The 27,707-nt window shown below is 44.9% G+C and overlaps 1 long non-coding RNA gene across 4 annotated transcripts in view; it reads left to right on the top strand.

Moving 5' to 3' along the window:
- The first annotated feature begins 9,479 nt into the window (after positions 1-9,479).
- LOC139337196 (uncharacterized) overlaps positions 9,480-27,707 on the top strand; it is a 54,910-nt gene continuing 36,682 nt past the window's right edge. Inside the window, exons 1-4 of one of the 4 annotated variants that reach the window (XR_011602523.1) lie at positions 9,512-9,880; positions 13,506-13,533; positions 13,886-14,083; positions 20,218-20,441. This is a non-coding gene — a long non-coding RNA (uncharacterized lncRNA). Of the gene's footprint in view, positions 9,881-12,571; positions 13,395-13,505; positions 13,534-13,885; positions 14,084-20,217; positions 20,442-27,707 lie in introns of those variants that run through there. The other 3 variants (XR_011602521.1, XR_011602524.1, XR_011602522.1) reach the window with 3 other exon arrangements.

A 27,707-nucleotide genomic window follows, 5' to 3' on the forward strand; every position in this document is an offset into this window, starting at 1 on the left:
TCCAGACCAGGGTTTTCCTCGCAAAGCAACCAGATCTATTTTTATCCCCACCGAACGAGTCACTTAAAGCTTTCATGATGTCTTTTTGTCTCTCTTTGTATTTCTGCTCGGGTTAAGGCGCATGGAGGAACACTTTGATCCGGCCAAGCAATGTAGAGAGGAGAGAGGGAGAGGAAAAATCCCAAATCACGTCCCATTCCTTTTCATGACCGAGGACGAACACATTTAATGATTAAGACCCTGAACTGTTTGTCAATTACTGGTCAAGTACTGTGCTGAATCAGTGCTGAAATGAACTAAAGCCGCAAGGGCGTGAAGGCATCACACATGTACCCTTATCTAGATCAATATTTTTGTGTTTACATGTGTGTTTGTGTGTGAATAATATCTTCTATGATACACCGTGCTGGGTCTTAACATTGCACGAACTTCTTTATAATGTGTCAGTTTCCTCTGCTATTTTGTTTCTTTTCATTATCATTATTATTATTTTTATTTTACTTATTTGATCTGTCGTCCTCACAGAGTTGCAGGCTGATGGTGTATTTTTGCAAAGATACTGTACATCTTTTTTGGCACAGACATCATGGTGCGTTTAAGGTCTAAGTTTAAGTTCTCGTTTCAGGTCAGTAGGGGGCGGTATGCAACTAAGATAAACCCTTTCCTCATTGATCGTGACCAGGTATTTCCCAAACCAGCCCGCCAGTCAGCAAGCCAGCCAGCCAATGCCTTGCACATGCGTTCACACACACACACACACACACACACACACACACACACACACACACACACACACACGGCGGAGCTGAAAATAATCAAGTGGTGGAGGAGGAGTGGGCGGCAGCAGCGGGAGAGGAAGCGAAGACGACCCTCAGAGAGAGAAAGAGAGAAGGAAGGAAGGAACGACTGTACGAGTCCATGTGAGAGTAGAAGTGAAGGTAAATCAATAGTCCTGAAGCACTTGGTGGAGCTCAATGAGTTTCCTCACTTTATTATGAACCTGTGTGTGTGGGGGGTGGGGTGGGTGGGGGTGGGGGTATTGAAGTGATTAGGTCTCAGAAATGAGCCCCACGTTTTGTCAGTTCAGGCCAGGCTGCTGTACATGTGGATGGTGCGTTCACTTGTTGTGCTCCTCTAGTTGTTGTCATGTGTTGCGTTCAGTGCTGCTATTTTGTAGGCAAAAGCAGCGCCAACCACATTAACACAAAATTGGTGTCCTGAAACAGATGATCTGACTTTGGTTAACATGCAAATTTAATAGCAGCACTTTAAACATATATATGCAGCATGCTACACTTTATGTCACAGTGTTGATGAATAACAAGTGTCATATGAACTCCTCTCCTGATGAAATGGGACTCCAAATTAACTTACCAAGGAATACTACTGAAAAATATTTCAGATTTTCTAACTGAGATAGAAGACCTGGAGAGCAAACTTCTCAAATTCATTATAGGCTACAAAAACCTCTGCGCCTTCTCACATTTCTTTCTTGTTTAATCTAAAACCATTATGTGCAAAAGGAGAAGAGGTGCTTCTGTCACTCTGCTAAATGCTTCAGCAGTTTCTTCATGAGTTGGTGCACACTTTTCTCATCAATCGCAGGGTGTAGTGGTCCTTTTTCTCAGCAACGGAGTTATCCTTTCCCAGCTTCTCGTGAATTCTGCTTCACGTCCTTCCTTGACCTCATGACATTTTCCACCAATGCCTCGGACAAGATGTGAGAAGAGCGAAAAGGACAACAGCTTCTCACCACAGAAGGCAAAGACTGCACTGTCCATCATGCTGAACCTCTGAGCAGATGTGTTTTAATTGGAGCTATCCTTGGTGCTGAAAACACACTGGGCTTGGGTAGTTTAGGCAGGGTTTGCCCAGAATATGCCCATGGAGAGCTTCGCTTGACAACACTTTTGACTATCATTAGAGGGACAGCAGCATTTGATTGAAATATACAGTAACTGCTTCCTTTTGGGAAACACAGTGAAGAGTTATCATCAGTCTTGCACCAGACACAAGTGTGTAAGGTGTGAATTTAATGTTGTGTCACCAGTATATTCAGATGTTTTGAAAACATTAATGTAGCCTTGTATGACATTCCACATGTGAGGAAAGCTTATTTTTTTCTTGCCTGTTACTCCACACAGAGGTCAGAGGTCAAGGTCAACTACGCACCATCAGTGCTCTGTTCAAGGGCCCATGGTCGACTCCTGCAGCATTATCAGCGATTTCTGTCCAGGCATTAATTTGCTACCAATCAAAGCTCTTTCCAACAACTCTCCATTGTTGGAATCGTGATGGCCTTTAACTCCCTGAGCTAGTATGGTGTCAGTGGCTGATAGCAGGCCGAGATGTGCCCAGAAGAATTAATCAGTTGTGAAAAGGGAACTTTTTCTTTCCTTTTATTAAAAAAGAAAAAAGAAAGGAAAAAAACCCGCACCGTCCGCCCCCTCATGTACAATGCTGGGAATAGTAACAGCACTGTGAGGCTGGGCTAAATATAGCAGCCAGTGAGTGTTAACATGTCAACTTCAGCAGGAGTGCAGGGAAGCGGCTGCTGCACGTGTGACCATCGTGGATGTACACAGTATCGCTATAAATACCAACCAGCTCTTCTCTCTGCTGCTGGATATTATATGCATACCAAACCGGGGTTGTTTTATCAAAAAAACAAACAAACAAAAAAAAAAAACCAACACAAAAAACAAAACACGCTTTAATCCCTCCTGTCTCACGACAAGAAACGCGAATGGCCAAACATTGCAGGGAACGATGCGCTGATTTTAGCCAACACAGACAACCCCATCAAGAAAATGCTAAAATATTTGAGAGAGGCAACAATTTCTCTCACCTCCGCAAAACAGAAACCACAGCAAAAATGTAGCTCATGTATTTATATCGGCTTTAAAGTGAAGTAGTCTGGGAGTCAAAAACGGCGACTGGACTGATCTGGAGTCGGGTTTTGCCCTGGATTCATCATCAACCTGCGCAGTCGATACAAAGCGATAAAGGTGATCAGCCGCATCAGCTCCTGATATTTACACGATTCCGATGATGAAGGACGGGCTTTGAAATTCAGCTTCTCTGAGTCTAAGAGTGGATGAGGGTGGATGATGGATTTTTGGAGGGGAGGGGGAGGGGGGGCAGTTTATTTTTATCACGGCCGCCTCAGAAATAGAAGGAGCAGTCTAAAAAAACAGACCTCATGAGTTCTTCTGAATCGAAGATGCTTGTGCAGCAAACCGTGCATTTGTGATGGAGGGAGACTTTACCCCCCCCCCCCCCCCATGTTACGTAATCTAGCATGTGAATGTCAAGAGACAGAGCGAGTCGTCGAGAGAGGGGGGGGTGGGGGGTTTATTTGGTCTATGCACAGAGCTCCCAAAACTCATACCCAGGGAACACGGTGTACTCTGGTGTCCCCTGAGACTTGCCATGTTAACCCCCCCATCTCCATACACGAGCACGCACGCGCACACGTTGTTGCTATTGGCTATTCCAACTGTGTAGAACAAAAAAACAAAAACAAAAACCTAAAAAAACTAGAGTAACGGTAGCAAACAGTGCATCAACAGAACAGGTGGCTCTCCGCATTCATCCCATTTGTCCGTCCATTCACATACTCTGCTGCAGGAATTGTGTGAATGGGTGAGTGGGAAATGAATGAATGAATGAACGGCTGCAAGAAATGAGTGAATGAAGAGCAGCAGCAGCAGAAGAATGAGAACGCAGGGGGGCGCGCGCATTGCTCCTGTCCCTCTTAATGGGTTTTCTTTGTCTTATTTTTTCCTCCTGCAGAGGGAAGTACGGCTGCATGGGCAATAACCAAGCATGGAGAGCAACACACACACACACACACACACACACACACACATATTAAATGGGGGCCGAGGACGGGTTATGGGGCGGGCGGGGGGGGGGGGGGGGGGGGGGGGGGGGGGGGGGGCGCACATGTGACAAAGCCGTTCATAAATATTCAGCCGCTCGATTCATGCGGATTCTTCTCTTGAGGTGGTTCATGGTGTGCAGCAGAGCCATGCCAACCAAGCATGTGATGCTAAGGATGGTTGGTGTTGGTTTTGTGTGTGTGTGTGTGTGTGTGTGTGTGTGTGTGTGTGTGTGTGTGTGTGTGTGTGGTGTGTGTGTGTATGTGTATGTGTTGGGGGGGCATTCTATAAATAGCATTATAGCTCTGCTTCCATTGACATCATTTAGTCAGGAGAGATGGAAAAATAAATAGGGGGAGGGGAGGGAGGAGAGGGCATGGGGTTCCTTAATCTGGGCTTGAAATTCAAACAAAACCTGGCCAGCCATCCCTCCGTACACACTCTCAACAAAAACGACTCCACAGCAAACCTGGCCATGGTTCTTCTTCCAGTCCTGAATCTTTTCAAGCTTCTCTTTGCTTTATTTTGAGTCATTCTGAGAATTATCATATACAGTAAAACTAAACCAGAAATGTAAATGTATATTTTGATATAATGTGTATTTTACTTTGTGACCACTTTTTCGAAATTTAAAAGGGATGGGAGTGATCAGGTTTTAAGTCATTAAGTGAGGAAACAAATTGAAGAGGCCTCAAAAACAATCACACCTTCATCTAAGTAAAAAACACTGCTATTGCACCCTTCTCTGGAGTCTCTTCTTTTTCACTCCATAAAGTGTGACCCTGACAAAGGATCCCTTGAACCCCTCTCTTTTCTGTGTGTGTATGCTTGCCTTCATCTACTGGGGCCCAATAGTAAACATCAGACCAAAACACCCACTGTTTCCTAGAAAGACGCAGCTTAGGAGTCAGAATGGAAAGCCACGGGGCAGATGGGAGGGGACATCAAACAAATTAAAAGGACCTGTGTGTATACAACACACACACACATACATACAAGCAGAGGGCCGAGTGGAAAAGACGGGGGCTGTGATACACCCAAGGCAAATGTTTTGGAAGGTATTATTATTTTATTGACATGCTTAAAAAAAGGACAAGGTGGATGGGTGAGGCTCAATAGGCCGTAAAGAGGGAGAGACATTTTCATTTCGTTATCAAGCCTAACATTTCCGCTCAAACAGGCTGACTGACTGGTGTGTTTATGTTATCATGGAGGAAAGGAGGACAGCACACTGTTTTTCCATGGTCGGAGTGTCTTAGTCACACCCAGGATCTCTCTCTAACTCTGTCGTCAGCCTTGGCACTGACCCCTGAATGCTGCGTGACTTCCATCGGTGCTGATGACGTCTTCTGTGATACATTTCTCCCCATGTGGGTCCTCCGCCTTATTCTGCTATCACACATGTCTGAGTCCCACAGCTTGTGCCTGCACTCACAACACTTGTTTACTTGTTATTGTTTTGTTTTTCCTCATTGATTGTGATTCCTTTGTTGAGTCCTGTGAGGTCAGAGGTCAGCAGCAGTTGCAGGACGTCCTCTCGGGCCCCTCAGCCGGCTGGGTCTTTGCTTGATCTGGCACAAACTGCCACCTTTTAATCATACAAATCCGGGCAGGTCAGTGGTACGTTCATGTTTTTCAGCGTAGACGGAGGATCTTTCCTCCCTGTTGTTGATCACACTCTTCCTCCTCCCAAATAGCACTCACACCATTTTTTAAAATGTGTTTGGCCCACAGTTCTCACAGCAAAAACCTGAAAGGTGCTAAATGGCTACCAGACGTGAGATGGAGCATCCTACGACATTTGAAATGTGTGTCTCTCAATTCAAGAGGATGAATCATAAGGCCTAATTCAGTCCTAACGGTGAAGTATTTTTGCCACAGTCTCTCTGCTTGCCTCTTTCCCTGCCTCCCTCTCTGTATATATCTTCATCTCTGTTCTTCACTCCCTTCTCCTCCTTCTCTCCTCATATAGTCCACATAGAAACACAGTCTCATTTTCTGTCTGCATGGCCGGAAAAACACAAATGGCAACTTAGTGACTATAGTAGGTTGGGCAACTTTTCAAAGGAGCCAGTCTGAAAATTCATAAACAGGTGGACAGCTAACATCTGCATGTACTGTGTGTGTGTGTGTGTGTGTGTGTGTGTGTGTGTGTGTGTGTGTGTGTGTGTGTGTGTGTGTGTGTGTGTGTGTGTGTGTGTGTGTGTGTGTGTGTGTGTGTGTTTTGTAGCCATGCATGCATCAATGACACTGTGTATCTTGGAGAAGGGTGCAGGCAGCTATTTTCCAAAACAACAGGTCTCTTAGTCATATTACATTGAAACCAGAAATGACTCCTCATACATTGTGGCTATAAAGATAACAACCTATAATTCTGCAAAATGTCGTTTATTCACCATAACTGAAATAACATCCTACAGACAGGAGAATGTCAGGTGTAAAATGTTTATTGATGTTTCTGCTAATGCTTTCTGAGAAATTCAGTTTTTGCTTTCTGAACTCTACAGGTAGGTCAAAGGTCAGTGTGGGACCAGGACAGCATTCTCCAGATTCTTCACTGAAAGCACACTGATGAGGTGAGTATCGAACCTGTTACGATCCTGCAGACTTGTCTGTTCCTTGTATTTCCTCTTTCCCTTTCTCCAGTGTAGATTTTGTTGAGATGTTTTCCCTGTCTGTCTAGCTGGGTGTGTCTCTACACCTGGCCAGCTCTGCCTCCACAGGAGTGCCTGATGCACATGACGCTGAATTAGGCATAGGTTAAAAGGGGAGAGCTCTCTCCTACCTGTTGCCGGATTATTCCTGACTCCTGGCATGATCACATGTTCCATGATTGTGAGAATCAAATCCTCTCTCTCCTGTGCTCATGAGTGTGCTAATGTTCCTCTCATGAACTACCACTCAAAGTTTGTTTATGTGTTTTAGTTGCCTGCCTGCCACGTCAGCGTGTGCCTTGCCTCAGACCCGTCGCAACAGAGCTCCCTTTGTCGTTTCTCCACTCCTTTTGCGTGCGCTTTTTCTTGTACATTATTTATTTATTGTAGACAAATTGTTTTCTTTTTCTGACTACTTCTCTGGTCTGCATCTTTTGGTTCAACCAAAAACTACTGGCTCAAGCTTAACAGAACCAGTGACCAGTGGGTCCAGGATTGTCCTCCAATCACTTAAATACAGTGATGTATGTGAGTAAGTTAAACCAATAATACCTTCTGAGAGAACATTAATTTACACTCTGCACATCAGTTTCTTCCTTAAACCCTATTTTTTATGCATTTACCTGAAAGATTGTGGATTGTACACTGACTTTTCTGATGATGCAGTGGGTTTTTAAACTGAACCCCTGAAGAACAATCCTTATTGGGTTCACTCACAGTTTCACTGTGTATATGATCTCCCATAGTTTGTGAATGAAACAGACTTTGCTTCATCAGCCCATTATCAATTATCAGTCACGATATTTTCCTGATGAGTCAGAGGCCTGTCAAAATAATAGCAGTAATACTATTTCACAGAGGCCACATCTCAGAACAGTTAAAAGAAACCTCCTTTACAACAACATTGTGAAATGGTTCAGCAGAGACAAAAGCTTGGAGCCAGATATACCACTCAGAGACAGGCGGGTAGGTAAAAAGTTTATGTTTAGTCATTATCAAAAATCAGGCAAAAGTTAAAACAGCGACAACAACAAAAACAGGCTTGCAAATAAAGTAGCCAAACTTATCCAGAGGGCAAAGGTCCCTATAGACAGGTAGGGCATCAAGTTAGTGAGTCAGGCAGGCAGAACAGAAGGCAGGAAAGTTAAGGTGTAAGCACAACAGGCAATCTGCTAAAGAGTAAATGCGAATGGGCTGGTATCAATACTGGACTGTTGGAGACGGGGGAACAGGTGAGTTACTGCAGGCCAAGAGGGAGTGGCTGGATCTGAAATGACAGAGTTAGTATGAAGCAGAGCAGCCAATCAGACATGAGCATGTGTGATGAAGAGTTGGGTGGTGATGCATGGGACAAATTAATAACAATACTGACAATAAGTTTAGAGGAAAAGCAATAAAATCTTGACTTTTTTCAGCTTTTAATGATATTTCATCACCATGGACAGCTCCTGGAGGAAACCCCAGTACAAAACAGCGAACTCTTCCTCTAAATCCAAGTACACTTCCTTCCTATTCCCACACGCTCTATTACCTGAAGCTAAAATCACTGCTTTCCCGTATATTCATTCTCAACACAATGACACCTGTAAAACATGTTCCAAAGCAGCAGTAATAACATATATTTTACCCATGAACAAAGCTTTGTATATTGACTTGTCTGTTTTGTATTTGTAGGAATACAAGAGGTGTTTTTTTTTGTTTTTTTTCGGTCAAGGGGGATCATCACAGGTCTGCTATCTTAAATCCACGAAGTACCCAGAATCCCAACCAACTGTTACAGCTTCTGTCTCTCCGCCTTCTGTCTGTCTGCTTCTGTCTGTCTCTCTGTCTGCATGCTGCTCTGAGGGTTGAATGGGGAAATTGTTTTCAACATAGTCAGCTGGAGGCTGCAAGATATTTTTAGACTGGAAGAGCCAAAGAGAGACAGAGACAGAAGCAGAAAGAGACAGACCTATCTTGACCTATGTTTTTTTTTTAATCATATATTAATCAGTATTTTCTTTATTTATGTGCTGTGTTTCATTGTCTTTGTGTTTATATGCTTGATTTGGCAGCAATGACTAATATGTGAAATTCAATTTGACTCATTTTTGGATTTTTCTCTCTCCAGTGGGACTCCACATTGAGCTCTGGGTCCTTAGGCTTCAGGTATCGATGTGTCTGGTCTAGCTCTCGATCCCAGTCGGCTTGGAAATGGTGGTGGTGTCGCGGGGAGATGTGAAAATCTCCGAATAAATCATGCTATCCCCCACTCCTTACCCGTACCTACCGACACACCCCGTTCACCCCAAACACCCCAACCCCAAACACTCACAAGCCCCACCCCTCTCTCCTTGCCAGTTGAATTAATTTGATACTATTTTTGAAAGTCAGTGTTTCTAAGGGAAACCTAATGACGCAATGACGTCAATGCAGGTCAATAGCACACTGCTGGAGAAGAAGACCAGGGAGAGAGAGACAGATAGACAAACACACACAGATGGATGGAGAGAGAAAGAGAGGTGGTTCGTGTGTCGTCGAGACACTTTTCCAAAGCCCTTCCCTGTGTTGTAACATGAATATTTTTCTCCTCTTGGTTATGTCCTTTTTCATCACTTCCCAATCCCTTCCCGCGAGCTGCTTTTGCCTCGCCTTGGTCCTCGTGCCTTTTTAATTGCGCCGATTTATTCGGTTCCCAGCAGGTTTGCGCCGATAATGGCGCGGACTCGCAGTCGCTCTTCCCATTCATGCTTTCCGTCTCTGTCTGTCTGGAAGTCATTCACACACACACACACACACACTCGCGCGCACACACACACACACACACACACACACACACACACACACACACACACACACACACACACACACACAGAGAGAGAGAGAGAGAGAGAGAGAGAGAGAGAGAGAGAGAGAGAGAGAGAGTCTATGCAGTTAGGTGAATCGTGTGGCGCGCCTCTCCAATTGCGTAAAGTCCCCCTGATTTGGCGGGCTCTTTCTATCAGCTGGCTCACATTTGTAACTCTGTGTGCTCTCCCCCTCCTCTCCAACCACCACCGCCACCTTTCCACTCCCAAACCCTTCACCCCTCCCAACGCCACGACCCAACCAACCAACCAACCCACCTTTCCTTTGAGCCGGCTCCCTGAATCCTGAATGGCAACACCAAACATTTGAGTCTCCGACAGACCAGAGAGGCGACGCACATCGGACTGACCTGCTTTCTCCATCCTGACGCAGGAGCAGAGACTGTAGGCTGCCCTGCTTTTCACTCTCTCAGTGTCTCCTCTTTCTGTCTCAGCCTGCACAAAGCCATTCTTTTAAGAAAGAGTTTAAAAAGCGAAAAAAACCTAAATCAAAAAGGTAAGTGATTGCTCTTGTAGATGGCACGAATCCTGACCCAGAATGCGCCGTACTAGTGAGGGAAGTTTGCAGTGAGACCATGCGTAGATATTTTGGGACTTCGAGTCTCGGTGATTACCGGTTGATCTGAGGAAGAGGATAGTAGCACCCTCACGAGCAGGGATGTAGTGGCGGGGAACGCCATCCAAAGCCAGGTTACCCGTCGTTTCTAGACAGAGTACATCTTTTTGACACAATGGTCTGAATTAGGTGAGGATGTCGGTCTTTTAAAGGGAAAGCCCAGCATTTGCGCGGTTTTGTGAGCCTTTCGTGTATAATCGTGGATTCTTTCATCATAGAGACATCGGACAGACGAATTAAACATCTTCCTTATTTGCTGCACATGAGCATCCAGGGTGACTTTATTTAGGTTCATCGCGGGGCATGTCAGCGTCGTTATCTCCGTTAACTATCAGACTTAAGACCATAAACACAGCAATGGAGCTATGTGAGGAAGGTTTTTTTTTGGTTTTGTGTGTGTGTGTGCATATTGACAACGGATGGGATTTTGCAGACACTCAAAGAAAGCGGGCTGCGGTAATGCGTAGGAGTATTCACGTGTTGGGGATCCTCTGCTTTAGACTGCCTGCTCTGCTGAGATGCCTAGTAACAACTCAGAGAGAGACACCGGGGGGGGGGGGGGGGGGGGGGGGACTTTGGAAAAATAGCATTTTCATGGCCCTGTTTCTTATGTGTCTAATATCTGTGATATATTTTACTGCTTTGACAACGCCACTGTCCCTCAAGTGCCACTGAGGCAAATGCCAGTCTGTGGGAGCGAGACAGAGAGAGCGTGACAGCTCCTCATTCATGTATATTTGTTGTAGACAAAGCTCAGTTTAGAGGTAAGGCGCCTTTAGTTCTGCACTTGTAAACAACTTTCCGCAGCGGACTTGCGTCAGTCCACACGTGTTGCCAGCCATCCCAGACTTGCGTCTTGTCGTGTTCTTTGCAACTGTGTAACAGCATTTGCAAATCCTGCATGTTCTCTAACTTTGCACTTGCATTCCCCGAAGCAATATAAGGTGGCATCAGTTTCAACCGACCGTTAAGTGTGTTGAGTAAATGCAAGAGTATGCAGCAGCGAGGACGTCGTTAGAAAATCAGACGCGACCGGGCTGTTCAGCACCATGGACAGCACTTAGTTCATATTATCGTGGAGTTCAGCTCAGATTTTGACCGCGTCGCACACATATCATTGTTAATTTGTGGCTATGAAACAGTCATTTGGTTGGTGAATGACTAAAAGAATCAACAAAATCAATTGTACTTTTATAAAAGTGACAAAACAGGTGTTTCCTCCAGAGTTGCGCTAGTTTGGCACCATGATATATCCGGAAATCTTGAAGTATATCAGCCACAAAAAACATTTTTGAGTGTAGGTAGCTATAGATATCCATTTCTGGCTCCATCTTATTACAGAAGGCGTTGTGTGATTGTTTTAATGTGGGGAAAGCTGGTATCTGTAATTTGTTGGGCAATGAGAGCCGCGTCGTGTTCCGTCCTTTATCGTTGCGAGACGAAGTCGGACAAAGGTTTCACAAAAGAAAAAAGAGAGAAAGAGAAAAAGTCTGCTGCGGCTTGCAACTTGCAGGAATCAGGAGTGCATACTTTTTGAGAGGAGGGGAGATAAGGAGGATCTCTGGCTGAGTTTGTCGACATCACGCGGTGATCTTGGCGCACTGCACTGAGGAACCTCGGCTGCAACTCTCATTGATACTGCTCCATGTTTGATTGAATGACTGTGGACTACAGGGAACTGCGTGTGTGTGCATGTGTGTAGGGTGTCTTGTGGTGGTTTGTGTGGTAGGCAGATGGAAAACTTGACTACTGTCTCATCCTTTCGTACTGTGGATTCATTTTTGGGATAAAAACAGAGCCAGACAGTAACGGATGCCAAAATATCCGGAGCATATGAACTGACCATGTTCTACCTTTTCTTTATTATTCTGTGATTCCTTATGCTGGTTTTCTTAGTGTAGATGACATGCTAAATCTCTGTGTCTCTCTCCATACATGCACTCGCCAGCAGTCACGGACATACAGTTGGCCTACAGGCAGGGATAAAAATAGCACAAACCGATGCGACGGGCGCAGCCCTTTTCCCTTGTCAGAGCCGACTTTTCTAGGTAGCTGCCACTCTGTGGATACTCACCATCTCCAACTCTAAACCCCCAACACCATCCCCCTTAGCCCACCCCATCCCGTAAAGTCTCGTGAATCTCCACGCGGCATGAGTGCAGATAGACATCATGGGGTGTGCGGAGAAGTCTTGCAGTAAAGCTGTTATAGATATTGAAGGGAGAGACAGTATATTGTGGAGGGAGGTTTGTTTGTGCGCCTTTGTCTGTGCAAGTGTGCGCTCCCCGTGGGTCTATTCCGTGGGTGAGCGGGGTCTGGTGCGTGGGCACGGCCGGAGAATATAGGAGATGGAGGAGGCAGCGGCTCAGCTCGCCGTGTTTTCCTCTCTTTCAGTTTAGAGATCCAGTGTTTTGCCCGCCAAATGCACTGGATGCTGGGCTAAAAATTCTCCAAGACCAAAACAGCACCAACGCTTGGTGGGGGGATATATAGAGACAAGGGAAGGCGGGGGGGGGGGGGGGGGGGGGGGATGCTCCCAGATGCTCCAGCATTAGAGGAGGGTTTTTACCAGGAGATAACCTTCTCCAAAGCTGCAGTTTCCACGAGTCCTGATCACATTATCCACCTGTAATATTTTTCCTATTTTGTCACTCATTTTTTCCATGGCACATTTTCGAAGAGCTGATCACAGAGCGGCAGTGTCTTTAATCAGGCTCTACGGGCTGTAAAGTGAGAGAATCTAAACGTGACGTCAATGCCTAGTAACTGACGCAGCCCTTTAAAAAAAAGGCTTTTTATTTATTATTTTTCTTCTTCTCGTCAGCAAAGCTTAATTACTAAATTGTACAGCGCTCCGTCGACTAAAAGAAAAAAGAAAATCCCGCAGGGAGCGTTGGGTAATCCGCGTTCATCAGTATTTGGACCTATTTTGCGTTCACGAGTTTCAGCTGCTGAAGTGATACTGGGACTAGAAGCTTCTGAAGAGGGCGACAAGACATGAAATTTTGTCGATGGTATTGGCAGCGACGACGAGTTCCAGATTTCAGTTGTTGAGGGTGAAAGTAGTGTGTTTTAAGGATGAGAGGGAGGTGGTGGTGCTGTTGAAGGCACATTGGGTTCCCAAAAAAAAAAAAAAAAAAAAAAATCACTGCAATGATGCAACGGAGGGGAATCGGAGCTCTCTTGTGCAGAGTTGGAGAGGCAAAATTAATTTACATTACATGCACTTCACGTAACGTTCCTAAGCGATGCCTTTTGTGAGTGTTTTTTTCCTCCTTCCTCGTACTGTGACCTAAAAATAGCATCATAGTTTTGATCGTGCGCCAGAAATAGACAGACGGGTATCACTTGTATAAAAAGGGAGGCGATCCTGAGCAAACTTGGACGTGCCACTGTAAGCCTACATAATAACAAATGGAGGACTTAATCTGTTGCATTTCTTCCAGACTCTTGTTGCGGCTTTTCACTAAAATCTCAATCTTTCTCTCTGTTTGTCTTTCTCCAGTTTAGATCAAGGACGAGGCTGCAACACGGTGAGTGAGACATTTACACATGCAATGTTTAATTCCGTGTACTTTTGTGTCTCTGGTAGTGCATGCTCCCGAGTGCCTGTGCTGTTTCTCCTCTCCCAGTTTTGCCTCCTCCTCTGTCTCATGCACGCAAAAACACTTGACTTTCGGTCGTAGGCATGGATTTTATTGGCATGCTTTGCGAGCCATGTTTGACTGTAGAGCCGAAGCATAGAGCAACCCTTCCCGCAGAGTAGGAATCACCCCTTCTGGTAAATAAGCAAGTGCAAAAACTCCCTTTGTCTGTTGGCGCTGTTGAGTCTCTCTATCACATATTTATTTTTTTCCCTCCCATCTCCCTGCTTAACCGCGAAAGCGAGGGGAACCCTTCTCTGATGAGCGCTTAAGGATGCCGTTCCCTCCGTATTCTTGTTTCTAAGAGGAGTCGTACTGACAGAGAAGCGGCGGTGGAGGAGGAAGAGGAGGAGAGGAGTGAGTGAAGTGAAGGAGCTGTTGCTGCAGCAGAGACCAGGCGCACCGCATGGGGAAACCCGGGAGCTGTCCAGCAGCAATGGTGCTGAAACCACACCAAGTGGCGGTAGTGGGCTGTTGCTGGTGGTGGTGTGTTTTCTTGCTTGTGTGTGTGTGTGTGTGTGTGTGTGTGTGTGTGTGTGTGTGTGTGTGTGTGTGTGTGTGTGTGTGTGTGTGTGTGTGTGTGTGTGTGTGTGTGTGTGTGTGCTGGGGGTGGCCGGTATCGTTCCTGGCCGCCAAAAGCTTTATTTACTCCCGCTTGGAAACCAACAGCATCTATTCTGAGTGAATCCTCTTTCCTGAAACGCCGTTGGAAGAGAAATACTGAAACACCCCCGCCTCCTTTAAATTGCCTGCGCTAACTGAGGGGAGACATTCGGCACTAAAAGATGTTAGAACAGAGTTTTTCCCGCCTGTACAGTTTGAACGGCCTAATCGGAAGCCATAGGCAGGCAGACAGAGAGAGGGAGGCAGCAGCCAGACCGACTTGGATCAGCTCTTCTTCTGCTCACGTCAGTCCCGTCATTTCCTCCCGTGCCTGAGCAACTCATAAAGGAATCGGTCTGATTTCTTTACCAATCCAGCCTTTTTTGAAATGAAGCAATTTTGCCGTCGCGTTAAAATGACCAGAATATGTGTAGCCGGTGTCAGGTTTGCAGTGCGCTTCCGAAATGTTTGCGAAAGTAGCGAGAACAGTTGAGATATTCTGTCTGAGTTCAGCAAGACGTGCCTAACTTCAATGCTGCTGTGAGGTTTTGGTTTAATAGCTCTCATCACAATAACTTCGCGTCCTAGACACGACGAGGGCGCGCAGGAGGCGAAGAGAACGTCGCGATGATCGCCTCCGCTCCAAGAAAGAGTTTGAAGGAATCATCCTTTCAATTAAGGAATCAGTGTTGAATTAGCGACTCGGACCGGCAAGATGATGAATAGGCTACAGGCGTCTGCACAGCTCTGCAGCCCAACTGGGAGGCAAGAACCGCGCTCACCCCAGTCCCAGTCTGTGCACGACTTTGGCCAATTTTCCCAGTCTACGAGGCTACGAGGCTACCGTGCCACAGATGGGGAAAAAAGAAAAGCCACATCGACCACCTGTCTTTGTCATGCAAAATCCCGACTGCACTTCGCACCACACGCGATACATTCCTCCACCTTCCCAAAGACACACACACGCGAAAACAACAACTCTGTGATTCTTCGTCGGTCAAAACGCGCAAATACCGACTCGAGGGGCCAGATCTTGGTCAATAATTCAATACCGAGCGTGTAATTTCGGCGGAAACAACACGGATTCCCGAGTCGTGACTGCTAAAGTGAGTAATGTGCGCGTTGGCTGCGTCAGGAGAGGCAGTCACTGTGCAGTGCAGACGGTGGGGGAGAATCGTGACTGACTGGGTTGCAAATGAAAAGACCACCCAATAAAAAAAAAAATACCCACACCGGGGGGAAAGGGAAGAGGGGGGGCATGGCGGGAGGGAAAGGGTGGGGGTCTGGGGTGGGCTTTAGACTCCGGGTAAGCATTAACCATTTCCCTAACCCTCCCAAACCACCGCCACCCCCCCACCCCCACCCCCATCCCAAATATCTCCTTTCTCCCTAAAGCTTGTTTTTAGAGTGAGCCCTGCTGCTTGCTGGCAGCCAACTTGAATGCAGACGAGTTTCCTCAGTGATAGTGGGGCGGTATTGGGGGGGGGGGGGGGGGGGGGGGGGGGGGGGCATGTTGGTTCAAACCTGGTACAAACAAGGGGCGGGGGGAAGAGAGAAAAGGGGTCCGGATCCAGATCGTGACCCGGCCTCTACTTCGGTACAGTAACTTGCAGCTCCATGGAGGGGAGGTTGAGGGATGTTTAGGGGGGGTGAGATGTTGAAATGGATTCTGAGAGAAAAAAAAACTAATGCATCTGTTGCAGGGATATAAAGGTAAGTTATTTTATCTATTTCGTTATTATTTTGGTAAATTTGACCAAAAAAGCCCCCAAACACATTAAAGATTGTTTGAACTCAGAGCGTGTGAGAATTAGTGGCTTACGGTCGTGATTAACTCTTGATGTGATGCTCAGCAATGTGTTGTTGTTTTGTTAAGTTGTACATTGTTGCTTATAAGCTGTAAACTGCTGCAGTGCATCGTAGTGGTGATATCATTGTCACTCTGTTTGGTTTCGACCTTAAAACCGCTGGAAATGACCGAACCATCGCGGCTCCGGACTGAATTTGCAGTTCGGAGACCCCCGTGTCGTTTTTGCAGTGGTACCCTCCGGTGAACTCTATAGGTGACCATGAGTCGCCTCAGATGCTTCTTGCTATGTTGTGATGCGATGTGGAGGGCTGTGCGATGCTTTCCCACACTTTGTCGACATGCAACTCTAATTTTTATGAGCATTTTATTTATTTTGCGTGGTATATTTGCATTTCCCATAATTTGATGTAGCTTGTCGCCGGCTCGTGAGGGGAGGAAACATTATTTGTGATCAGGTGAAAATGGCTCATCCTTCGTCGATCCGTCACATATCTAGTTTGTTACTACTGGCGTCATAATTCAATGTTATTTACCACGATATAACCCATTTAGAGCGACGGTCGGTTTCACAGCCTCGCTAGACGCCCTGCAAAGGCAGAAAAATGGAGAAAAACAAGTAGATGCAAATGCATATTAACGAACAGCCGCATCAAATGCTCATATCCCTACATCAATGCATATAAGTATACACTTTCTTTGGTATAGATCACAATTTGGTTAGCCCTGTCTATTTTTTTATTTTATTTTATTATTATTATTTTTTTTTTTTTTCAAAAAGGGGGGTCCCTATATGAGCGAGACACCGATTGGTTGATGACGAGGTTTGGTTTCTCCAATAAGATCCCTCCCTGCTCTCTATTTATTGCCAGCAGTTTACAGCCTTGCTCTCTCCTCACCCAGAGCTCTGGAGCGGCTGCAGAGAGCCAGCGCTTCACTATACGGAGACACACCGCGGACAAGGGAATATAATACAGAGAGAGAGAGAGAGAGAGAGAGAGAGAGAGAGAGAGAGAGAGAGAGAGAGAGCACTGACAACAAAACGCATCGGTGCACAGCTCCCAGTGATCACACGGGCTTTGCACATCCGAGCGTTTGGATAGAAAAAAGCAGGAAAAGAAAGGGGAGGAAAATATGAGGGAGTGAGAGAGAGAGAGGAAGGGGGAGAAAGGAATGGATGAGGGAGGAGAGACGAGATAGAGAATTCAAACTGAAGAAGGAGTGGGGAATCAAAGCGAAAGGACCTTGGACAGCTCTCAGTTGCAGCAGCAGCCTTGGCATCCGGAGACCCCCCCTTTTTTCTCTCTCTTTCTCTCCATCCTCCATCCATCCTCTCTCCCTCCTAGTGTGTGTGTGTGTGTGTGTGTGTGTGTGTGTGTGTGTGTGTGTGTGTTGGAGGGACACACTCGCCTCGGGTTGCCGTTGGCTGGAGATACAATCAACCGAGCCGGGATGGGAGATAAATTCACGGAAGCGAAAACAGAGCAGACTCCCCGGGTGTCACGGAGTCTCCGTCGGATGGCAGCAGCAGCAGCAGCAGCAGCAGATAATGTCCTTCACGAATCTTTTTGCGGTCTGGGCTTGCTGTTCATAACTATTAATCTGGGAAGCCCTTACCCCAAAAAGCATTTGTGGAGGGCGCAATCGCCGCGCCGAGACATCGACATCGGAAGACGGCTCCACTCGTGGAATTTTACAATCTTTAATTTTTTAAGGGCTTGCTTCCTTTTTCTCCTCGAATTTTCTTTTTGCTTCATTGTTGTCCTCATTTGCTCTTGTTATTTTCGTCATTGCCACAGCATTGGCGTTTTTGTCACGTTTGCTTTTCAGCCCTGCGTGTGTCATTATTTTTTTCCTAGTCAACAGTTTTCTTCTTTGTTAGAAATTGTGGCGAAGCTCTGCAGCCACGTCGCACCCAAGTTTTGCTCCAACTCTTGCGTGCCTCGGTGTCCAGAAAACACCAGATTATTTTGGTATTTCTGTCAACAAACATGTCGTCGGACAAAAACTTTGAGCCATGCAAGATTAAGTCATTATTTCAACCAAACACCCCCCCCACTCCCCCCGTCCCACACCGAGCAAGTGACAGTGGCCCCCAGCAGAGCAGAGTGTAAACACGGGGAGACCCTTGCAATGAACAAGTTGCACGTGGGCAAACCATTGGAGGGTGGTGTGTGTGTGTGTGTGTGTGTGTGTGTGTGTGTGTGTGTGTGTGTGTGTGTGTGTGTGTGTGTGTGTGTGTGTGTGTGTGTGTGTGTGTGTGTGTGTGTGTGTGTGTTTCGAGGGGTGGGGTGCCACTTTACTTGGACGGACGTCACCGAACCCCTAATCTCCTTTGAAAAAAAATAATATCGTGGGAAAACATGCACACACACACACACACACACACACACACACACACACACACACACACACACACACACACACACACACACCACTGTAAGCAAAGTGCATATGCAAGGGATTCCCCAACAAGGCCATCCTAACATAGGGAGAAGCCCAGATTGGCAGATGGAGAGGAATAAGGAACATCTGCAATCGCTGTATCATACACCGATCGTGTAGTGGCTGTGTGTGTAAGAGAGAGAGAGAGAGAGAGAGAGAGAGAGAGAGAGAGTGTGTGTGGCCTCCGTACGAACATCTACGCAGCCTTCCCTTTAATACACACACTGTGGAAAGAGACACGTGTCTCCCTGTGAATAGTGAATAGTAGTTAATCCACCTCAAGCATCGCCCACCACTGTTCCCCGTCCCCACGAAGAGCACACAGAAAACCGGACACGACCACCTCCGTTCAGCCCGACCCACCAAATTCAAAACAAAAACAAAACATAAAAAAAATCGGCAGCTTGACGACTGTCAAAATACTTACAAGTTCTGCAGCACACGGAAACTCTCGCCTTTAAAGCTAAATGTGTGCACGCAAAGTGATCACACCGATAAAAACAAAAGTCAGAGATGAGCTTTCCCACTTTCAAAAGACAGAGTAAAAAGAACAAAGGAAGATGCAACTCAATATAGCCCGGAGAAGAAAAGCGCATGCAACTTTATGCTCAGTTTATTCTCGACTGTCCCATCACAGCTGAAGGGAGCTTCAGTGTGAATAATCTTGATTTATGGTAAAATATATATGCAATATAGAGTCAAATAACAGCCTGTGTAGTCTTCAAATGCTGGAAGTGTAGACATACTCATAGACGACGAGCGCAAAGAAGTATTAGGCCTCTTTTACGCTGCAAGACCTGTAGGTTACAGGCCTGAAGTTTGGCAAGAAAACATACTGCCAGGGTGGGGAAAAAAGTGCACATCAGAGAGCAGAAAGTGACGTAAGTGAAATCCAAATGAAACCGTTTGGGTGTCTCGTTTCTATGACGGTTGGCGACGATAGAGCTACCAGAAAAGGAAACTTCAAAGTCACACAAAGTTTATGGCGCGCAGCGTGCAAGGTGAACACACCCTGCTGGTAGAATCCCGACAGGCGTCTCTGTAATTACCGTGACACGTGAGCCGACCCAAGAGCAAAGCGTTGAGCTGGCGAGGCCCGTGCCAGCCGCAAGATGCCGCGCAGAAGCAGGATAAACTTAACCTCAGGCCGACCGAGAAACGCCGTTTTGCAGGTTGCATACATAGCCTGAAACGTATGTTAGAACAGGGCGTATGTGTCATGAATGAACTTAGACATGACAACGCATGAAACACCCCCCACACACCTGGAAAGGACGAAACAGACAGAGTGACGTTGTTTTCTTGAAAGGAAACTGCGTGACCTCTGACCCGTGGGGCCGCCGTGCATTTCTTTCTATTGTTAGCGCGTATAATGACAAAGCCATAGTTCTGTGCAGGATACGGGGCGCTGGTTCTGGTGAGAATGTGACTGAAGGCGAACCAGTTCGTGTATCTCTGAAGGGTGACGTCACTATTGCATCTTACTGTATGGATTTCTATCGACCCGGTGCGTAAAAAACGAGACTTTTCTGATGTTTGCGGCTGCTTGGCGCAGTCTGGTTTATCCGCTGGCTGCAGATCATAAAGTTTCCCCACCTCTCTCCAAATTCCCACTCACATCTCTTTCCTCTCAGTGTAGGTCTGCACGCACGCCCGCAGACTAACTTTATAGACAGTTAAATCTCACCATGCGTGTCTTTTGTCTTTCTGTCTGGCAGGAGAGAACAACGACAACAAGAGCAAAGATTGAAATAAGGTGACTTGTGTGCCTGAGTGGACTCTGCCGCTGCCGTGGAAGCCTCCAGCTGTGCGCCGGAGAGAAAAAAGAGGGGACCCACGTTGTGTTTGTTGTCACCGAGGAGCGCGCAGAGACAGAGAGACACCGACGGTCCGACCAACCTTCCTCCTCCTTGTCCTCCCCATCTTCCTCATCCTGAGAAAGGTAATTGTGCGGCCTAAGATGTGTTAGAGGATGACGTCAAACCCAAATCACCCTTTAAATTGCATTTTGCGCGAGGCTCGTTATGACTGCTCGGTGCTTGTGAGCAGGAGTTGGTGTCTGCGCTTGTGGTGCTGGATTTCCTTCTCTTCTATTTCTTCTCTCATTTTAACTTATTGTAGGTCTTTAAATCACACATGTCAAGAACACTTGTGTCACCTATATGTTGAATTGTTGTCTCAAAAGTAGAGGATTTTTGACACATTCAGTGCGTGTAGCCAAACACTTCCAAAGCTGATGCGTAAAAGTATTTTGTACATGAATAATAAAAGCCTAGTAATATTCCCATGATATATCTGTAGGAGAGTGTGTATTAGTCACTCACTTGTGTGCCTGGTGTTTCAAATGTCTTGCTCTATCAGTATAATATTCTTAATCAGGATTTGTAGGCTTGTTGTCATATATGGGATGACCCCGGCGACATTTTGCGTGCTCTGTCATCCGGAATTTTGCATCATGCCTTGCTGTTGTCCTCTGTCTTCCACGCAACCTTTTTCAACCGGATCATATGATATATATGTTCTTGCATTTTCTAATAATGTAGCAGAAAACCTGCACTCAGGCCATTCAATGTGATATTGCAATTGTCATGTCTAAATTTAGTCATCTGGTTGCAGTTTAACTTGAGAGATTCACTTTTTTTTGTCGGGTCACCGTTCGCACTGGGCTGTTCAGCTGCGCCTTCAGTGTCAGTGTTGGTTGTGGCACTATGTTGTGGCCAAAGTTATTCAGTGATTTTAAATGTTTATTGGAAATATTTGAGCTGTTGTGAGGGTGCATTTATGACTGCCTGTAACATCCATGGTGTCTGCTTTACACTGTTTGTTTTTGGCACCAGGAGCTGTAAAGTCCCCTCCCAAATACCTGCTATGTCACCTCTCAGTGTGAGTCATCATATCATAGACAGTTCAGGCAACACCTCGACGTCACGTTAAATTTACTTGCCCTTGTAATAACGCTGTAGTTACCGGAACGAACAGAGGGCGCCGTGACCTGGTGCAGCAATTCAGGGTAATTTTTTTTCCCGTATTCTACTAAAAGGTCTCTCCTTGTATCTATACAATAGCTTTTATTATTGGAATAATTATCAATTTCCACTGCAAATCAAAGAGTGAGATAAAATATAAAAAATGGCAAATATGATCATGTTGATATATGTAAGCTATGTTGGCTGGGGGGTCAGCATGCTTGCCCTAACCTGATGTTGGAGACGTTTCATGGCAGCTATTTTACATTCCTGTTACAAAGCGTTTGATGGTGCAGATAGGTGCTCCTCTAAGCTCCTGCTTCTAAGACAGGAAGTGGTAATCACAGTAGGTTTGACAATCATATGCTCTTGGCTGGGAGCAGCAACAAAATGGATGCTATAGATGCTTTAGTATGTGTTTATGTGTGTGTGCTGTGTGGATGCAAACCAAGTGATATCACACTAAAAACATGAATTTTAAATTCATCGTCATGTCAAAAGCAGTATTGTGTTGCTTTTTGGAACATGCTACAAATTTACATTCTCAATACATAACCTGCTGTCAGTATAAAATGGCCTGACAGTTGGTTTGGGTCTGTTCTCTGTGTTCAGTAAATGATCACTGTAAAAAGTTAGGGTAAATCTTTTTGGGTTAAGTTTGGTAGTCCTAGATTTATTTAAAACATCAGTTCTACCATGATACACACTGTAGCCATGCAGGTATTCCTCGACTCCAAGACAATGGAGGTGAATCAAATTCTGTTTGTGATGCTCACAGTATTGAAAAATTATATTTTCAGTGTCCTAAAAACACACCATCAACAGTAGTCTCTGAGACTGTTTCTTCAGTGGAAAGTAGTTCCAGTGAAAACTGTTCACAGTGAGGACTCAGAAACACAGAAAGATATGCTGCTGTTGAATTTCTAAATGTGATTTTTCATCGCTGTGAGCAGGGATGGGCTGGCAGCAATCTCAGAGACGGACCTCAAAACGTGGTGAGCAAATGAAACCAAAAATATCTGAAGGGTAGATCCCACGAGATGTACGTGAGAAAATACGTTTGTTAGGAATTTGGGTGAACAAACCCTTTAATTGTAGATTTACAAAAATGGCGAACTTGAGTCCTCACAGTTCTCACAGTTTTGCACCAATGGCATTGATGAGGGAAATTTTTCGTAAAAAAAAAAGGTGTAATTTTCTTGTGAAATCCATCTTGAGTGTGTGTGTGTGTGTGTGTGTGTGTGTGTGTGTGTGTGTGTGTTGTACTTTTTAAAATCACAGTACAAAGCCATTTTGTCTGTTCACTCATTGGTGTTTAATTGAAATTATTTAGGACTAGCTTGGTGTTGTTTTTTTGTACATCTTTAAACATGATGCTTGCGTTGTCGCTTCCTTGCTGTGCACTGAGCTCAGAATAATATTTCTATCACCAGTGATTCAAGTGGGGATGCAAAATGGTCATCCATCAAATAGTGGGAATTGCTCTGTGTGTATTTTGTGTCCCACTGCTCAAGCTCTTGATGCTGTCACACAGTGGCATCATTTAACGGTCATCAGATCATCTAACGGTGTGTTGGTTGTGAAGTAATACACTTAGTTTGGCTGTTGTAACTCAGAGATTTTAAACACTGCTAATCGACTGATTCCAAAATACAGTAATATTGTGCTTAGAGGATATAAACATAATTTAATCATAGGTATCCATAATGACTTATGACTCATGACATCTTATCATATACATGCGCTACAGCTCTAAGTATAGCACATGAATAACTACTGTAAATTTCAGATTTGATGGGGCTTGTAGGGGTTGGTGTAGGGAATAGTCTACATGTTATCATTCAGTATGTTTTACCTGAACTATAAAAAGAGCGTTTCTGTCCTGATGCCACCCCGCATGTGTCTGATGAACCATGTTCTTAAACATCCACTGAAAATGTTTTTGTCTTGTTTAATACGAGCTACCGGCGTAAAGCTATATTTGGAGAGATGACGTCATGTTTAAAACTGAGACCAGCCGACTATGAAGACATAGGCTGGCAGGGGTCATGATCAAATCTGCATGCTAACAACACAACACAACACAACACAACACAACACAACACAACACAACACAACACAACACACAGTATCTGCTGCATTATCAAAAATAGACAATATTTATTTATTCATAAATCTTTGCAGAAATTATCCCACAGAGAGAAGCATCCACTTGTTTTCGGATGAGAACCGCCACAGTGTGACTTTGCTGTGATGTTTCCAGCTGCGGTCTCTTGCAGACCACATGTTGATTCATGTGGTTGACTTAATTCTTAAAGGCAGGATGAGTACAGCTTTCCTAAAAAACAATGTACAGACTCATGCAAATACATATCTCTCAATCGTTACTTGTGATCCACTGGAAGTGTGTGGCTGTGATGTATCTGCAGAGAACCTGCCCCTCTGCCTGTGTTTTCTTATTTTGCTGGATGTTTCTAGGTGTCACCCTTTGGACAGTGGGTGTGTATCCCCGAGCCCATAACAGTGTGCAGGGTGTGATGGCTCCAGGTGGTACACTGAGCTGTGTTTTGGTAACTGTGATCAGGGGCCGTGCAGTTCTGATGTCAAGGTGGGGCCAACTTTTAATGTTGCTTCAACAAACCACAACAGACAAATCGTACTCCTTCTGCCTTTCAATGTATATTTTGGGGACTTATCAGAGGTGCCATTTTTTCAAGTAATCTGATCGATGCCACAGGTGAACAGTTTGAGGTATAAACACAAATGGAACAATCATGACTGCTGCTGACTTTCTCTGTATAAAACAGACCATAATCTCTCCCTGATTTTAACCAAGTGCAGCCCGTGCCTAAACATAATGAATGAATGAATAATGCTGTAGTCACTGTGGGTGGGGAGCCCATTCGCCTATTTTGGTGGAAAACATAAAATAAGTTGTCTGGTTGCCAGGTATTTAATAACATTTCCTCATGTGACACAGAGCTCCATCGTTGCATGGTTTAATTGGAGTTAATCCCATGTACACCCACCGACCTGTTGTCATCCTGAGAGCGTCAAATACTGACACTCTTTGTCACGCCCCTCGGCGTCTCATTCAGATGCATGGGGTACCCTTTAGCCTCTATGAGACACACCAGGCTTTCAACTAACTCCCCTGTAATCCCATCCACGACAACATAAGATGCTCAGAGCAACTACTTCAGCCTTCCGACGCATTCTCATCCCAGCGACGGACAGGAAGCCTTCCTGCTGGAAAACCTTTCTGACACGTGGTTAATGTCGTGAAAGGGCCACAGTTTGGTTAGTTTTGGGCACCAAAACTGCTTGGTTAGGTTTAGGAAAAGATTGATCAGTTTTGGTGTCCTGTGAGACACGAGCCTCAGTCTCCCAGGTGAAAGACATGTGTTTGTTTGGCCCATCCAAACACCCCATCTTCCTCCATATGTGGATTTTCTTGCTCTTTATACTACCTCACTCTGAACATCTAATATTGCTGCAGAAGGGTTTATAGTGGAGTTAGTAGACAGCCTGGTGTATCTTACATAGATACTAAAGAGTACCCAGTGCTGTGTATGAGACACAGACGGATGTGACAAAGTGATGGTTTTTGACGCTCTGAGAAGGAGAGCAGGTTCTTCCTGTTGCAGGGAATACTCTAGTGAACCAGATGTGTATCAATCTGCAACTAAAAATAGCTCCCAACAAATGTACTATTTACCTCTGTTTGAGTAACATTCAATAAAAATTACATGCCCAGCTGTTTTAATTACTGAGGTCTCTTCAAAAATGAACTTCTCTATATTCATTACCTTTTTTTAAGATTTGAAGATTTCCGTCTTCAGTCTGAGCTAATGGACTTGATGCGAGGGTCAGAGACAGGGTCAGAAACTCACAGAATTGTGAGGCTGACTTACTCGTTTGATTTGGTCTTTTCATGCAATTTGTTAGCAACAAGAAAAAAGAAAAATGCAAATCTTTGTTCTGTGAGAATTGTAAAAGGACCATGAAGTGAGACATTTATCATAATAATAATAATCGGTGCATCTGTATTTCTTTGTCAAAAATGTGTACATATTCTACAGAAGCCTAAAATCTTTGTGTCATATCCTATAGAGAGTGACCACCATGATTTTTTGTTTTTTTATCAAATAGCAGCCAAATTTCTTCAGTGATCGCTGACAGAATTTTCTGTTTGGTTATCAATTGGGGCAAAGGTTCAGCGAAGCCATCTTGGTTTAGATTCGCTTAAAGCTGTGGTTGTGGTTAGTCACATAATTTACAATGTTTTGGACATTCAATGGTAGGAAGAAGCATCTATTTTTGTCCACACAAATATGAATTTCCTATGAGACTTTGTTTAGCAAACTGAAGTGCTTTACTTTCGTTTAGCCTTATGAAGCTACAGTATGGAATCAGATTTGTGTCAAAATGATCAAACAAAACCTCTGCAGTATCAAACAAAAATAAAAAATTTGAGAGAATAAAACTCACTGAAGCAAAAAAAAACATGTCCTCTCAAAAGTAAAACTTGTAACTTGCAAACAAATTATCTGTGCAATTGAGTAAACTATTGGTCTTTTACTTTTGTCATATCCTCTGTTCCTTTCTCACTGCTCAGACTTTTGCTCTCACCGGCAGCTTTGCGGTCACGCTGCTCTCTCTCTCGTTAGCGCTCCCTCAGACGCAAACATACTGGGCAAGACCGCCAGCCTCAGAGGGACTTCACAGGTAATGTCAATAATAACGTGCATAGCTATTATTAATTTCATAAAATCGAACCATTTTACAGTATACATATCTTGGACTCAAATATTTATTGCTTTACCTTGCAAGCTAAAGATATTTACATGCCGATGAAGCTAGCTTAGTGCTATCGTTAAGGGGTGCTTTCGTTCATAATTTTCGACCAGAGCATTAACAATCAAGCCAGATTTGGGATGAATTAATGTGAACCAGTAACTTTGTGTAAAGTTAACACGGAAAGAGTGAGAAGGTTGATATGGAGAAGTAAACCCGGACATGATGAGTCATCCTGCTTATTGCACGGTTTACGAGTGAAATTATACATTTGAGACAATGAGTTACTGGTTCATGTTAACTCATCCCCAATCTGGCTTGATTGTTAATGCTCTGGTCGAAAATTATGAGGACAGTGCATTTTTTGAGGGGTAACGTTATATGTTTCATAGCTGTTTAGTGCTAACTAATTAGCACTGGCTCACTTCTAATCCCAATAACGATTGCACTAAGCTAGCTTCATCGGCATGTAAATATCTTTATCTTGCAAGCTAAAGCAATAAGTATGTGAGTTCAAGAAATGTATATTATATAAAATGGTTCGATTTTATGAAATAAATAATGGCTAAGCACGTTATTATTGACATTACCTGTGCAGGGCTCTCAAGTTCTGAACTGAGTTTAGTGAGATTTTGGCTGCGGCAGTGAGGGTTGGGATGGGGACGGGGGTCTGATCTGATAAATGATACATAAAAAAGATTACAAATAAAAATATTTATTCAATTCAGCATTTCTTAGTACAAGTGTGTGTGTGTGTGTGTGTGTGTGTGTGTGTGTGTGTGTGTGCGTGCGTGCGTGTGCTGTTTCTGTAACCCCACCCTTCCCCATCCTGCTCAGTGCTTAAAAAAAACAAAGCGGCTCCCGGCTCCCAGACAGGTAATTTCTCTGTGTGAGAAACACAAGATATGGCGTGTGAGCATGTGAATGGGTTGAAATGCGTGTGTCTCACGCCCAATGGGTGAGACCTGAGAGCTTTGCCAGTGAAGTCTCTCCGGGGCTGGCGGCGTTGCCCAGCATGGTTGCGTCTGGGGCATGCGCATGCGCAGTTGGAGGAATCGCCGGGCACTGAGCTGTCACTCAAAAACTCACTAGCCAATGGCGACGCACTTCTGAAAAAGCCCGCCCACGTGAGAGGTTCGTGTAAATATTTGAGTCCAAGATATGTATACTGTAAAATGGTTCGATTTTATGAAATTAATAATAGCTATGCACGTTATTATTGACATTACCTGTGAAGTCCCTCTGAGGCTGGCGGTCTTGCCCAGTATGTTTGCGTCTGAGGGAGCGCAAACGAGAGAGCTGGCAGCGTGACCGCAAAGCTGCCGGTGAGAGCAAAAGTCTGAGCAGTGAGAAAGGAACAGAGGATATGACAAAAGTAAAAGACCAATAGTTTACTCAATTGCACAAATAATTTGTTTGCAAGTTACAAGTTTTACTTTTGAGAC

Source organism: Chaetodon trifascialis, chromosome 10, assembly GCF_039877785.1.
Source record: "Chaetodon trifascialis isolate fChaTrf1 chromosome 10, fChaTrf1.hap1, whole genome shotgun sequence".
NCBI lineage: Eukaryota > Metazoa > Chordata > Actinopteri > Chaetodontiformes > Chaetodontidae > Chaetodon > Chaetodon trifascialis.